Source organism: Vigna radiata, unplaced genomic scaffold (assembly GCF_000741045.1).
Source record: "Vigna radiata var. radiata cultivar VC1973A unplaced genomic scaffold, Vradiata_ver6 scaffold_212, whole genome shotgun sequence".
In the NCBI taxonomy this organism is placed as follows: Eukaryota; Viridiplantae; Streptophyta; class Magnoliopsida; order Fabales; family Fabaceae; genus Vigna; species Vigna radiata.
The window spans coordinates 71843-84365 of record NW_014543432.1 but is presented as its reverse complement, the minus strand read 5'-3'; the positions used below and the strand labels follow the sequence as shown (position 1 = coordinate 84365).

Sequence of the window (12523 nt, the reverse complement as noted above, 5' to 3'; positions counted from 1 at the left end):
ATAACATTCAACAGATACAGGAACTCTTTGATACGGTTATCCTCGTCCCAATCCACAAAGAAACACATTAAAATACACTTTTGAAAAACAAATCAATGATATAGAAAAGACTTCAAAATACACAATAATTTGGAATGGGAATAAAGTGACACGCACGGTGAGTCCATTCATTCCGCCAATAAGGACTTGCGGTCGAAACATTACCCTTTTTACCAGTTTACACCATTTTGTCGTAATTCTTTTATCGTTGGCGTGCGTATGTAAATTACCAGCTAATACAGTGGACTAGATCAATCACTCAACTATTATTTATTTTAGAATCAATTTCTTAACTGCTAATCCATGCCGACAAATGAAGACTTCGTTGAGGTGAAATGGTCTTTTTCATAGGCTCAGTCCACCATCACTAGGTATGATATGGTGCAGTTCATTTGTATATAAATTTTATGAATCAGCAATAAAATATGCTATTTTCATTTCTCTGCACACGGTGTCTCTATAAATGAAACTAATGTGGCCATAGAAAATCAGCTAAATTCCAATACATAATATCAGTTTCAGCATTTATCAGTCAATACATACTACTAATACTCAATAAAATGGCATCTCGATGGTATTTCTCTCTTCTTCTCCATGCCTTTGTGTTTGCAACTGTTGCAACCTTAGGTTTCTCTCAGTTGACACCTAATTACTACGATTACTCTTGCCCCAATGCTTTGAGCACCATCAAGAGTGTGGTAGAGGCTGCAGTGCAGCAAGAGAATCGAATTGGCGCTTCATTGCTACGCTTGCACTTCCATGATTGTTTTGTTAACGTAAGACTCTGCATGCATGTGTTTATATATATCTAAGTTATACAAAACAAACATATGTACCTTGATAATTTATGCATGTGCTCATATACATCTACCACTATTCTCTTTCTCTTTTATTGATGCATATTACCTTAACATGTCATTTTTGTGACGGTGATTCAACAGGGTTGTGATGGTTCAATTCTTCTGGACCCTTCACCCACCATTGACAGTGAAAAGAATGCACTTCCAAATATTCAGTCTCTAAGAGGATTTGAAGTTGTGGATGAGATCAAGCAAGCTGTGGACCAAGCATGTGGAGAACCAGTCGTTTCATGTGCAGACATATTGGCTATTGTCGCTCGTGATTCTGTTTTTGCTGTGAGTAATTAATGGATTGATTATTACTAATTTTAACGCAAAATGCTGAATTAATTAAACGTTAATTACTATATATTATTATAAAAATTAATAGATTATAGTTTATTATTGAATAACAGTATACAGCGGATGCGCTAATTCATGTTTATGTTGTTTCAAATATATTAAACTTTTAGTTTTACATTTTTGAAAATATAGCACTTTTTTTTTCTTACTAATTTTTTAAATTGATAAAATATTAAAAAAAAATTTCTTAATTCTTACTTTTACAATGAAACATTGAAATCCGGACATAAAACCAACTTGAATCTATTTTTTATTGTGCTTACACCATTTTGAATTGAATTAGTCGACAGGGAAATATTTATATGATGAAATGTATTTCTTTTCCCTCTTGGGATAACTTACCAAAGTCAAAAGCCTAATACATGTAATACAGAAACGTCATAGAATAATTTTATCATTTTATAGGGATACTGATACTTAAAAATATAAGCACTGAATTCGAGGTTAGGCTGCCTCCTCAGAAAAAGCAAGGTAAGGAATGAAATACTTCTCTGTTCCCATTTCTCATGTACTGTACAAACATATAGGCTGATGACTCAAAATATTCTCTAGGACAGGTGGCACGCAAGCCAAATAACATAATAACAAATCCTAACCAACTCATTTTAGAACTATTGAAAACCAACATTATTGGAGAAAAAGATCAAACAAACGTAATCCACTAATGGTGAATGAAATCATCCCAGCCCAACGGTTTCTTATACACCCTCTTGGGCCTAGAATCAGCTCCCTTACCCACTTGTGTATCAATACCTTCCCCTTCGACAAGGACCTTGTCCTCAAGGTCATAAANCAGTTTGAGTTCATCCCACTTCTCCCAAGAAGTATCATCCGGAGACAGCCCGTGCCATTGAACCAAGGCCATACGCGTAGGGGTGCCATCTATGGGCACTGTTTTCAAATCCAGAACTGCTAGAGGGGTGATCAAGGGATTGCTATCCACTGAGTCAGGTGGAAGGAGGTCAAACTGAGTAGGAATTGGACCTTCAAGATGTTTCAGCATTGAACAGTGAAAAACGTTGTGTATTTTGGATGGTGAAGGGAGCTCTAGTCTGTAAGCCACTGGGCCGATGCGTTCAATAACTTTATAAGGACCATAAAAACGCTTGGCTAGCTTATGATACTTGTGACCAGAAATGGAAACCTGCTTATATGGCTGAAGTTTCAAATAAACCCATGTCCCTTCTTCAAAAACCACTTCCCTACGTTTCGAATCTGCTTGTTTCTTCATGCGACTTTGTGCCTTAAGCAAATTGCGACGTAAAAGGGACAAAATCTCTTCCCGAGAAGAAAGGACAGCATCACAACCTGCATTTGATGAAGTACCTTCTATGTATGATGGCAAGGATGGGGGTGGTTTTCCATAGACCACTTCAAACGGAGTCACTCCTGACCCGAAATGCCAAGAAGTGTTATAATGGTACTCTGCCCATGGAAGATACTTGAACCAAAGACTTGGCTTTTGATGAACAAAGGCACGCAGATATTGCTCAATAGTACGATTCATAACCTCAGTTTGCCCATCCGTTTGAGGATGATATGAGGAACTCATCCGAAGGAGCGTTCCACTGAACTTGAATAAATCAGACCAAAACCAGCTAATGAAAACCGGGTCTCTATCAGAAACGATGCTCTTTGGCAATCCATGATGTTTACACACCATAGAGACAAACAACTCTGCTACCTTGTAAGCTGTAAAGCCCGAATTAAGGGCCCCCAAATGGACTGCCTTCGAAAGTCGGTCTACTACTACCAATAACACCGTGTAACCGTTAGATGGCGGAAGTCCGGTCACAAAATCTAGTGAGATATCCTCCCACACTCCGGAAGGAATAGGCAAAGGATGCAAGAGTCCCCCAGGTCTTGTGGTGCTATACTTGGTCTGCTGGCAAGCGACACACTGAGAAACAAACGCCTTAGTGTCCTTAGCCATGGATCCCCAAAAAAAATTAGCACTGATCCTCTTCAAAGTTTTGCTGACCCCCGCATGACCCCCAACAGGAGTCTCATGGAATTCTCGTAACAGTAAGGGAATAAATTTGGACTGGTTGCGGATCCAAATCTTTCCACGATACAAAAGCAAATCGCCATTCCAACGAAAAAGAGGATAAGAGGAGGGATTCGACAGTACTTTATCCCTCATAAGAATGAATTCAGAGTCCAATAATTGTGATTCCTTCAACTCATTTAAGAACACAAACTGTGGGGTAGAGAGCATATGTAACCCACCCTGAAGTGGACAATCGGATCGCGAAAGTGCATCCGCCACCACGTTCAATCTCCCCGGTTTGTATTGAATCTCGTAGTCATAACCCAGCAACTTTACAAGATAGTGTTGTTGTTCCGGGGTCTGAATGACTTGCGTTAAGAGCTCCTTCAAACTCCTCTGATCAGTTTGAATGACGAAAAAGTGTCCCAACAAATACTGTCGCCATCGTTTCACTGCACTAGTGATGGCGTGGAGCTCTCGGACGTATGCGGAGGACTTAGACAATCCAAGACAGAACACCTTGCTAAAATAAGCAATTGGGCGATTGTCTTGAGTCAAAACTGCACCCATGGCTGTCCCTGATGCATCTGTTTGGACATAAAAAGTCTTATCAAAATCCGGCAAAGCTAAGACTGTGATGCTGGTCATGGCAGATTTCAGAGAGTCGAAAGCCTTCTGAGCATGGGTGGACCACTGAAATTGCCCCTTTTTAAGTAAATCAGTCAGAGGTTGGGCTATGGCTGCATAATGACGAACGAATTTCCAGTAAAAACCGGTCAAACCCAAAAACCCACGTAACCCTTTGGTGCAGGTAGGGACTGGCCATTTAACCATAGCCTCAATTTTTCCAGGATCAGGAGACACTCCCCCATTAGAAACTATATGCCCCAAATATGCAATCTGTGTCTGAAAGAAGGAACACTTGTGAGGTTGCAAGAAGAAACTATTACTTGCCAAAATCTCGAATACTTGGCGCAGATGAGTCAAGTGTTGATTAAAGTCAGCACTGAATACCAAAATATCATCAAAGAAGACAATAACTGTCCTACGCAATAGAGGCCTGAAAATATCATTCATGGTAGATTGGAATGTTGCCGGGGCGTTGCACAATCCGAATGGCATTACACAATATTCGTAATGTCCATCGTGAGTCCGGAAAGCTGTCTTGGGAATATCAGGGGGTTGAAGGCGGATTTGATGAAAACCTGAAGTCAAATCCAATTTCGAAAATCATCGAGCAGAACCCAATTCATCCAACAACTCTTCTACCGTAGGAAGTGGGAAACGGTCCTTGACCGTAATGGCATTCAAAGCGCGGTAATCCACACACATACGCCAAGATCCATCTTTCTTCTTCAGAAGGAGAACCGGAGAAGAAAATGGACTTGAACTTGGCTGAATCCAACCAGAGGCAATCATTTTGGAAACCTGTCTTTCAATCTCAAGTTTCTGAAAATGCGGGTATTTGTAAGGCCGAACATTGACTGGTTGTGAATTAGGGAGCAACGGAATTGCATGATCAGTATTTCGGGGTGGAGGCAGAGAAGAGGGTTTAGAGAAAAGTGATGTGAAGGAAGAAAGTAAATCACGTACTTTAGGATTAGGATGATCTGGAAGTGAGTTTGGAGTAAAAGAAGGCCTTACCACCAATGAGAAAAACTGGGCTGTTGGATCTGCTCGAGCAACCCGTTTGAGTTGATGCAGGGAAAGAGAAGTGGGTTGCAGTCCAGAATCTCCCTTAAGCTCAATAAGGGATTGGTTGAATACAAACTTCATAGTGAGTGCTTGATAGTCCATTAAAATGGGCCCTAATTGCTTTAACCATTGGGCCCCAAGAACCACATCGGATCCGCCCATATCAAGCACGTAAAGAGCAATGTGGAACGAATGCCCTTGGATCAATAACTCTACTGAAGGGCAAACCTGTGTACACGCCAGTTCTTCCCCACTTCCAACCAAGACCTTAAGGGGGGCAGTAGGGGATTGGGCCAAGCCGAAACGAGTAGCTACTTCTTTTTGGATGAAATTGTGTGTGCTACCTCCATCTACCAACACACGGATCGGGTGAAGTGCAATGTGGCCAGTTAATCGGAGTGTCTCTGGAGCTCCAGTACCGGATAAAGCATGTAAACTGATTTGGGCTGGAGGGTCCAACAAGTCCACAGGTGAGGTATCTAATTCAGGGACCCGATCTAAAAATGGTGGATCCGGAAGGAAACCACTGACTGGGTCATCTTCCTCAGAAATAAAAAGGAAGAAACGAGCTGGGCACCGATGCGATCGTGAATACTTCTGATCGCAATTAAAGCACAACCCCTTCTCACGGCGGTTTGCCATCTCAGCTTCGGTTAATTGGCGGTAACGAGTCTTGGGGGTAGGAGTAGGCAACAATGGAGGTAAAGCTCGTGGTGGTTGTTGCGGTGGAGCGACGGTAACGGTGCGGGTCAACGGTGGAGAGGACCAAGAGTTAAGTGGCCTAGGTCGCGGCACCCTAGAATTATCCAACAACTTCTCCTCTTGTAACCGGGCCAAGCCGACCGCCGTGGACAGCGATTGAGGCTGTTGGGCCACCACCTCACGCCGGATCTCCGGCGTAAGACCGGAGAGGAAACAACTCAGAAGGAAAGGCGGCGACAACCCCGTGACGCGATTCGCGGTGGCTTCGAACTCAGTGAGGTAAGAAGAAACAGAGGAAGTTTGGGACAGCTTAAAGAGCTTACCTCTAGGATCTTCAAACGCAGTGGGGGCGAATCTGGCTTCCAAAGCTTGTAAGAGGTGAGGCCATGAAAGGATCTGACCATTCCGATACATCCACTGGAACCAAGCTAAGGCAGCCCCATCAAGGTAGAAGGAAGCCACGGTAATGCGTTCTTCTGCCGGAGTATTGTGATACTCAAAGAATTGAGAGATCTTGAATATCCACCCTACGGGATCCGTACCATCGAAGCGGGGAACGTCGAGTTTCAAGAAGTGGCGCTGAGAAGAGGTAGTATCGGAGGAGTGAGGATGGCGCGGGGAAGAAGGAGGAGTGGTATGCTGAGTTTCCAAAAGAGAGAGTCGATTATGCATATCGGTCATTTAAGTAGAAAAAAGTGACGTCTGAGAAAGCAATTCATCGATTTTGTTAGAAAGGAGCGTGAAACGGGTACCCTCAGCCATAGAGAAAAAGCTCAATGAAAGCACCAAATGATACTTAAAAATATAAGCACTGAATTCGAGGTCAGGCTGCCTCCTCAGAAAAAGCAAGGTAAGGAATGAAATACTTCTCTGTTCCCATTTCTCATGCACCGTACAAACATATAGGCTGATGACTCAAAATATTCTCTAGGACAGGTGGCACGCAGGCCAAATAACATAATAACAAATCCTAACCAACTCATTCTAGAACTATTGAAAACCAACATTATTGGAGAAAAAGATCAAACAGACGTAATCCACTAATGGTGAATGAAATCATCCCAGCCCAACGGTTTCTTATACACCCTCTTGGGCCTAGAATCAGCTCCCTTACCCACTTGTGTATCAAAATATCCCATTAGGTGAATCAAGCCACCTATAAAAATATTGTTTATTTTTTATTTAATATTCTATGTATACGTATATATACATATAAGTGTGAAGTTTCAGTCCCTCAAATCTGTATTATGTCCATGTGCAATATCGCCCGTACCTTTTTATAAGGAAAAGGTGATTTGATACAAAATTTGAATAAGGAAAAAGTCTTTTTAACAACTATTTTCTGATAACTTTTTTACAACGCATACGTGGTAGTGGTAGTTTGTGATTGGTCTGTTTTAAATATTTTTTTAGAATAAATTCAAACAAACCAATAAAATAATGACACGTGTCTTGTTATAAAAAAATTGTTAAAAAAAAGCTGTTATAATATCATTGTCCTTTGAATAATATAATATCATATAAATCAAATATTACAATAAAATAATAATTTTTTAAAGTGTAAATTGAAAGTAAGAGAAAATTGAGTTTGAAATAACCACTGCCCTTTTTCTAATAAGATGTAAACGAAACAAGTTGTAAGTTGTGAATTGCGAACAATGATTATGTGCATGTCCCCATGCAGTTAGGTGGGCCAACCTGGGAAGTGCAACTGGGAAGAAGAGACTCCACCACAGCAAGCCGTGAAGCAGCAAATGCAAACATTCCAGCACCATTTTTCAGCCTATCTGAACTCATCACCAACTTCAAGAACCATGGTCTTGATGAGAAGGATCTTGTTGTTCTTTCTGGAGGCCACACCAATGGATATGCACGTTGCATTAACTTCAAGGCTCATATCTACAATGATTCAAACATCGATCCCGACTTTGCACAATATCTCAAATACATTTGCCCTATAAATGGTGGTGACCAAAACCTTGCTCCTTTGGACTCAACAACCGCGACGTTTGACGTATCCTACTACTTTAATTTGGTTAACAAGAATGGACTTCTTCACTCTGATCAAGAACTCTTCAATGGTGGTTCAACAGTACAGCTACGACAACCAAGCTTTCTTCCAAGACTTCGCCATTTCTATCATCAAGATGGGATATATTCAGCCTCTTACTGGGGATCAAGGCGAAGTTCGTGTTAATTGTAGGAAAGTGAACTATTAAAGGAAACTATAAATGAGGTACATGCTCATATGTACTTATGTGTTCGAATCTGAAGGCTAAAATCAATTCTGCATTCATATATGTCATAAATTCCTTTGTATCTATTCATTCTCTACTTTGATTTTTTTAAATATCGGTTTTTTTACCAAACTAGGCAAATTCCTGCTATATTATGGAATTAGGCAGATTTTTGGCAAAATACGAAAATAAGCAAGTCGTAGGGCTCAGATGACTTCTAATGAAAAAGTTGTGCCTCCCCTGCACGACTTCACACTGTTTATTTGACCAGTGTTGAAGTGGTGTATCCCAAAAACGACTTCAGCATGTTGTAATCGATTACCAAGCACTGTAGTCAACTACAACGTGCTGAAGTCGTGCAGGGGGCACGAATTCACCTTTGTAGGCAAAAATGACTTTGTGGTTGTAATCGATTACCAGTGTGTTCAGTGGGCAAAAACTCTCTGGTAAGCGATTACGACCTTGTTGTAATCGATTATCAGAGTGTTTGGTTGTTGAAGGATTTTTTTTTTTGTTGTAGACATTTTTCTTTTTTTTGTGTCTTACAAAAAGAAATTGTCACTATAATTTATTAAATCAAAAAACAAAATAAAAAGCTAAAACAAAATTTATAAGAAATATTTATAGTAATTTATTAATTATTCATTGGATTAAAAAATGGTAAGATTAATAAATAATTATTGACGAAATGGACAATTTCCCCTATGATGACGTTCGTTGCGACAGTAAGAGCATTTTTTCGGTTGATCTAAAGTGGATTGATCCATCTCATTACGAATCCTATTTGTAGATGGTCTTCTGGATGCCTTGCGTCGCATGTGAGGATCTAGTATGAAGTTTGGTCCTGTATACGCAGATCAATAATCTTCATTTTGGATTTGGTGAAATTGTACTTCGTATGCCTTGTAAATGTTGTTAAGACTGTACACTGGATCGATTACTTGGGTTAGTGGTATATGGGAATATGCGCAAACGACAATGACATGATGACATGGGAGATGAGTAGCTTGGAAGTGACCACAATCACACCATCATTCATTTAGCCTGACCTTATAGGAAATTGGATGAGGACGATATTGGTGAGGTGTTGAAATTTCTTGAACATCAAATTCATAATTATCACGATTATAGCGATGAACATGACAAATGCAGATTTTTGTTGATTTTTCCTAATAATGTCGGTGATTTCTTCAGGAAATTGGTGGCCTGCTTGTAGCATGTAGTGTGCTTTTAATCCTCGTTCGACAAACCATGATTGTGTTCTCTCAATTGTGTTCTGATGAGTGTAAGATCCGGAAAAAAACAAATAAAGTAGTTTTGAGACTTTGGATTTTGTTTAGAGATTAGTGTTTTGAGTTTATATTTTTGTTAGAACATAATTTTTATGTTATTGCTTTATTTTTATATTTTTTTTTGCCTAGGGGCAAAAAAGTATTTTACTTTTATTTAACTGGTATAGAAATTAATTAAGAGAATGTGTAGAAAGGAAAAGTATGCAAATTAAATAATTTGGATATTTAATAAGATAATAATATGTAAATCTTTTAGAAGATTTAGTTGTTATTTTAAAAATTAGTTAAATGAGAATAAGAGATATAATCTTGGTGGGTTTAGAGATTAAAAGAAATATTATTCTTAGAGAAAATCATTATTAGATATTGTAGATTTTAAAAAGATTTGATAGTTGATGATATGTTTAAAAAGTAGTTAAGAGAGAATAAGAGAGGAAATTTTAGTAGTTTTAGATATAAACATAGATTTTATAATAACTAAAAAGATAGAGATAGAATAGAAGAGGATAAAAAGGATTAGAGTAAAAAGTGGTTGGCATTTTGTTACCCTAAAACCAAAAAAAAAATGAAAATTAGAAATATAAGGGAGAGAAAAGACGTTTTCTAGGAGAAAATAGAGCTGAGAATGGACATCAAAAATAGGAGGACCATCAAATGTTGTGAAACTTTCTTGGTGATTTTGAAAACAAAAATAATACAAGACCAAGTAAGGGGAGTGACTAGAATATCAATGTGTTTGGATTGTGTGATATTATTGATTTTCTTATTGCTTCTACTTTGATTCTTGTTCTCTTATGAGTTAAATGAGATTTACTATTATTGGGTTAAGTGGGTTACGTTCTAATTTATGTGTGTTGGCATAATATGTATAGATGTATGCGTGTTTGAAATATGGAAAAGAAGAGGGAGAATGGAATGCAGGTTCGGGGTTTAATGGTGAATAAACGATAGTGGATGGAGAGATATTAGGTAGTAGTAAAGAAAGGGGGATTTTATAGGAGGAACTCGTGGTGGTGATTGGCTTGTAGAAAGAAAACAATAGAGAAATAAAAGTAATAAAAATAAGAAGATGATGGAAAAAAAAAACGAAGAGTTTTTATACTGTTAGTTAGTTACGAGAGAAAGAAAGAGAGAATGCATGGAAGAGGGTTGTATGGGAACTTTTAGGAGAAGGGAATCGACTAAGGAATGGATAGACATTGAGAATTATTTCATGGAGAAGGGTTTCGACTAAGGAATGGGTAGACATTGAGAATTATTTCATGTGAATGCAGTTTCTTTTCTGGATAATGATATTTTGACAATTCTTTCTTAACAACTTTTTGACAACATGACACGTGTCATTATTTTATTGGTCTGTTTGAATTTATGTTTAAAAAAATATTTGAAACAGACCAATCATAGATTGTCACATATGCATTGTCAAAAAATTGTAAAAAAAGAGTTGTTAAAGAGACTTTTTCCCTCTTTCCTTTCGGGTTTTCTTCCTTGGGAACAAAAAGTGAGAGTTTTGTGTTTAGATAGATAACGATGTCCATGGGTTTCACTAAAAATATTTAGGTGAGGAGAGTTTCTTTTTGGAAAGTCACGTTTTTTTTAATTAGTTTCACAATTTAAATAAAACTTGGGAAAAACTCTAGGTGGGTGCACGAGAGAGTAAGGAATTAATTGATTTATAATTTCAGATGTTAGTCAGTGGCATCAGAAAAGTAGGAAGGGTTATTGATAATGTTATATTGATATAATATAGTTATATGAATGTTGGTATGTCGGCGTAATATAATTATTAGGAATTTTAGTTCGCTTATTGATTTAATATAATCATTCTAAAATAATTATGGTTTAATATATAATTATATTATTGACTTGATTTCTCCTTCTGTAATAAAAGGATTATATATTATACTATATTATAACAAGTAATACATATAAAGTATATATATATATATATATATATATATATATATATATATATATATATATATAATATTATATTAGTGTTTTTTAGTTACGTATATAAATATATAATATTATATAGTGTTTATTTTATTTGAAGAAAAAAAAGATGGTTAGGTCACACACGTGGTGATTTACAATATGTATTGGATATATTGATGGTCGAATTCCGTCGATAACAGCCAAATTTTGTTGGTATTTATTATTTATTGACAGATTACAGACGACCATAAGTTCGTCGAAAAATTCATTATCGGTAACACATACCGACAGATATTAATCGTTGCTAATTACTGAAGGATCGTCCTTCAGTAATTACCGAAGGATATGTGTCTCTCGATAATTATTGAAGGATAAATCCTTCGTTATTACCATCAGTATCGTTGCAATACACATTTTTGTTGTGGTTGATCCCAGTAGACAAACCTGCAGTACTCCAATATTATTTTAGGAACCTGCTCAAACAACATTCTCCAAACAATACAATCTACATCCAACATATCCAATATAAACCAAATATTTAAGAACCTGCAACCCACACAATCAACATTCTCCAAACAATACAATTTCCATCCAAACAAGCAATGGAACTCCACAGAATACAAACTCAAAAGCAGTATATATAACTTCCAGAACTTGTAATTGAAAATACAAATATATATATATATATATATATATATATATATATATATATATATATAAAACTAATGCTACCAATCAAGTTCATAAGACTAATAATGTGATCATCAAATCTAATAATGTTCCATGAAGCTAAACAAGTCCATGATCCATAAGACTAATATAAGAAATACTAATAATGTTCATAGCCCATCAAATCTAATAATCCATATAACGGTCATCATTATTTTGGTCTTCCTCTTGATTGTTTTGAGAGTTTGAAGTTGGATGGAATGGTATGGGCTGGACTTCTGTGGGTTGAATTGGTCTGGGCTGGCTTTGGGTAGGCTGAACTGGACTAGGCTCAACTAGTTCTTTGTAAATCTCATGACTAGGACCAGCTGTGATTGAGAGGGGTGAAGCAATCTCATGACTAGTTCTTTGAAATCGATAAACTCTTGCCTCAATTCATTATATTCTCGTTCACGTGTTTGAAGCTTCTGCGTCAGGACAACAACGATTTCGTCAGGACGCTGAGAGGAAGAAGGTTGGTGCTTTAGACCACCACGTCCTGTAGTGTAATTTGAAGCCAGTTGCCCTACCCCATAAATTCTTCCTTTTTTCTTGCCACCTGTTAAGTCCCTAGCAAATGTACTAGATCGTTATCAAGTAATATAAAATGGGTAAGTCCAAGTATCGTTTCCCACAGGACTCTTATGCCTTAAATTTCGTGTAAATAGATTGCATAAAACTTGAGAAGAAATTAATTTTAGGGTTTTGAATGCAAAGAAC

At 37.6% G+C, this 12523-nt stretch overlaps 1 pseudogene; it reads left to right on the top strand.

Annotated features, from left to right (window-relative positions):
- Positions 1-583: 583 nt before the first annotated feature.
- On the top strand, positions 584-7847 carry LOC106754446 (annotated as a pseudogene).
- The last annotated feature ends 4676 nt before the right edge of the window (positions 7848-12523 follow it).